This window comes from Callospermophilus lateralis, chromosome 7, assembly GCF_048772815.1.
Source record: "Callospermophilus lateralis isolate mCalLat2 chromosome 7, mCalLat2.hap1, whole genome shotgun sequence".
NCBI classification, from domain to species: Eukaryota; Metazoa; Chordata; class Mammalia; order Rodentia; family Sciuridae; genus Callospermophilus; species Callospermophilus lateralis.
This window is the reverse complement of record NC_135311.1, coordinates 35646165-35650076: the sequence shown is the minus strand read 5'-3', so window position 1 is coordinate 35650076 and position 3912 is coordinate 35646165. Positions and strand designations below refer to the sequence as shown.

The 3912-nt window shown below is 37.8% G+C and overlaps 1 pseudogene; it reads left to right on the top strand.

The window, feature by feature from the left end:
- The first annotated feature begins 669 nt into the window (after positions 1–669).
- Positions 670–1582, top strand: LOC143404162 (olfactory receptor 4F3/4F16/4F29-like; annotated as a pseudogene).
- The last annotated feature ends 2330 nt before the right edge of the window (positions 1583–3912 follow it).

Here is a 3912-nt window from a genome sequence, read left to right as displayed (position 1 = left end):
GAAATAGGGCATACTACTTTGTGAACTAGTTGGTCTCTTATTTTAAAACAAGAAGAGGAAAATGTATAATGAAAAAATGATGCTAAGTATCAAAAGAACTTTCAAGTGTATAGGACTTCCATGTTAGTAAGGGGATAATGAGATTAGTAAAATTTTAAAGCTGCAAAAATTAGAAAGTTATCTTTTTGTTGATGTCATGATTGCAAACCTAGAAAATCCCAAATATTTCATGAAAAACAAAAGTCCAGAATGTTGTAAGGCAGCTACATATCATAAAATAAATGAGTAAATAAATAATTTTCTACTTTTGTAGCATTATTTTCATATGGAATTAGGAAGTAAAAGTCTGTACATTCCCTGAAAGATTTCTTAAATTCTTAAGTACCTTTGTTCACATTATACCTTCCTGATGACACACTAAAGACCAAGCTAAAATTCAGGCTTCATGGTTAAGTGACACCAGAGACCAAGTTCATGGGAGATGTTTCTGAGACTAGCTCTCTGTGACTCAAGTACAGTGTGAACTCTTAACGGCAAGGCAACCTTCAGTTTTTGACATCTGCATCATTACTCTACAGCCAGTGTGTCCTTTTCAACTTGAAAACTTATCCTGCCTCATGTGCTCCGCAGGTAACAGGAACATCAAGGTCAATCTTGCACATGAAGTTGATGATTGGAGGAAATCATTCAGTGGTGTCTGAGTTTGTATTGCTGGGACTCCCCAGTTCTTTGGAACTTCAGATTCTCCTTTTTTGTGTGTGTTCTTCATGACATTTCATGTAGCAAGTATACTGGGAAACCTTCTCACTGTGCTCACAATCATCTCAGACCATCACTTACACTCCCTAATGTACTTCTTGCTGGCAAATCTCTCCTTCATTGATACAGGTGTGTCCAGCATCGCCACTCCAAAAATGATTTATGACCTGTTCAGAGAGCATAAAGCCATCTCCTTGAAAGGGTGCATCACACAGAGGTTCTTCATTCATACTGTGGGAGGAACAGAGATGGTGCTGCTCATCATGGGCCTACAACTGATACGTGGCTCTCTGCAAGCCCCTCCACTACCTGACCATCATGAGCCTAAGAATGTGCACTTCTCTTCTGGCTGTGGCTTGGATAATTGGATTCGTCCACTCTGTAGTCCAACTGGCTTTTGTTGTAAACCACAGATTCATACAGACTGGAGTTTCTGGTCACTGCCAACAGTGGTTTCATCTCCATGGGCACCTTTTTCATCTTGATTGTGTCTTGTATCTCCATCCTGGTCATGGTTCGGAAGGACTCCTCAGGAGGTTCCTCCAAGGCTCTCTCAGCTCACATCACGGTGGTGGTTTTTTCTTTCGGTCCTTGCAACATAGTCTATGTGTGGCCATTCCCTACCTTACCCATAGATACATTTTTAGCTATCTTTGATGTTCTTATCACGCCTTTCATGAATTCTGTCACGTATTCATTTAGAAATAAGGAGATGAAAGTGGCAATGAGGAGATTCTTTATTAAGGCTTTAACAAGCTTTAGGAAGAGTCCTTTTATGCAGTTTAAGAAGTTTGGGTTCGTTTTGGCAATCCTTGGAAAGTAATATTTTTAATTAAAAGATTTCAAAAATCTTTTCAATTTAATTAGTGTTTTAAATATGCGTTATGAACCATATCCTTAAGGATTTTATTTTGATGCAGTCAGTCCATTCTAGCGAACCCTTGCTTAAAGGATTCTGAAAGCATTGAGGAGTGAATTCGGCCTTGGAATGTTTATTAATGGAAATTTTGTTTGTCAGTAAAGACTTTGGGGACAGAGACTTGCTGAAACCACACATACTAAGCATAGTTACCATTCATAATGTTGGACACTCTTCTATTTGACAATGACTCTCAAAGACCTCTCTTTTAATACAACTATTTGACTATACTCATGCCCTGTGATTCTCTCAGCTAGAGGAATAAACAAAATGCTGATAATTGCCTAGCCAGCTCTAACAATTATAGACTGTTCACATCTGAATTTTTTCCCCCCACAGATTTAGGTAGCACTAAGGTTTTAAAACTTGGTTAGAATTGGAATTAGAAAAGGAAAATTGGGGTAAATCATGGAGACACAAATGAGTAAGCCTTGATATTTATTATTTTCCAATAAAATATTTTGAGATCAGATGATGTGAATTTCTATACTACTCAATGTTTTTTGACAATTTTCTACTTCAATTATTTCCTAAAAAATAGCCATTATTTTTATATTGCAAAGAAAACTATGTGATGAAACAAGTGAACTCTTGAACACCAAAAACCTGTAATCTCTGGCCCAATTGGAGTCCTTCAATAATTGATATTTCTTGAACACAAACATAGCATAGCATGGCCCACAATAAATTTAAATCCCTGGTGTGATTGTGGAAGACAAACACAGATAATCAGTTTACTTCTTGTAGTGGGATGTTTCACAGTGTGGGGGTTCGAATAAGTGAGCTGCTGGTCCAGAAGTGTGGAAGGAATGCAGAAAACTAGAGCAGAATTTGTGAAACGTATTCCTTTGAGCTGAGCTTGAGCTGACATATGATGTACTCTAACACCACAGGTAGGCACCAGTGTCAGTAAATCTAAGAGTCTATAAATTTTGTATTTTCTTCAGTGTCCTATGACTGGAAGTCTTGCTTCTTGAAACAAATAGGAATGCCAAGTTTTTTAGTTAGTTTTTTTGTGTCACTGTGAGCAAAACAGCTTGCAAGAACAACTTAAAGGAAAACAAAGTTTATTTGGAACTCTTGGTTTCAGAGGTTCAGTCCACATACAGCCAACTCCATTGCTCCTGGGTCCCCAGGGAAGAAGCTCATCATGGGGAAGGGTAAAGTGGAAGAAAGCTGTTCAGATAATGGCAAAGTCAGAAAACAGGAAAAGGTCTTCTGTGGGGAAGGAGACACAGAGAAAATGCCCTCCACCTCAAGCATCCTCCAGTGACCCACCACCTCCAGCCACATCTGACCTGCTTATAGTTACTTCCTAGTCAGCCCATTCAAACAAAATGGACTGATTACACTATAGCTCTCATCTAATCATTTATATCTGAATATTTTGGTGTTAACTGGAGCATTTGGAGGACACTATATATCCAAACCACAACATCAAGATGGCTAATGTTTTTTATTGTTGTTGTTGTTGTTGTTTTGGTACTGAGGATTGAAACCAGGGGCACTCAACCACTGAGCCACATCCCCAGCCCTATTTTGTATTTTATTTAGAGACAGGTTCTCGCTGAGTTTCTTATCACTCCATTTTTGCTGAGGCTGGCTTTGAACTCTCAATCTTTCTGCCTCAGCCTCCCGAGTCCCTGGGGTTACAACAGGTGTGTGCCACCACACTCAGCCATGATAGCTAATATTTTTTAACCAAAAGTTTGTTGAGTTTGTAGCTTCAACAGATTTTTGACAAAATTTCTTATCCTCTTTTCATAGATAAGATTATAAAATGTAAATTGGATGATAGTAAAATTCAGTGGAGTTCCAACTATTTTAATCCATTTCAATTTTGGCCCATTTCAATTTGTGTTTTGTGCGTGATCAGAGACAGAGGTCTAATTTTGTTCTTCTACATATAGCTGTCCAATTTTCCAAGCACCATTTATTAAAATGTCTGTATTTTCCCCAAAATAATTTTGGAACCTTTGTCAAATATCAGATTGCTATAGGTATGTGAATTTGTCTCCGTGTCTTCTCCTCTGTTCCATTGGTCTTCATGTCTACTTCAATGCAAATACCATACTGGTTTTGTTACTACAGCTCTGTAGTGCAGTTTTAGATCATGTATTATAATGCCTCCTGCTTTACTTTTCTTGCTTAGTATTGCTTTAGCTATTCTGGGTCTCTTATTTTTCAAAATGAATTGAAGAATTGTTGTTCTAATTCTATGAAGAATGTCATTG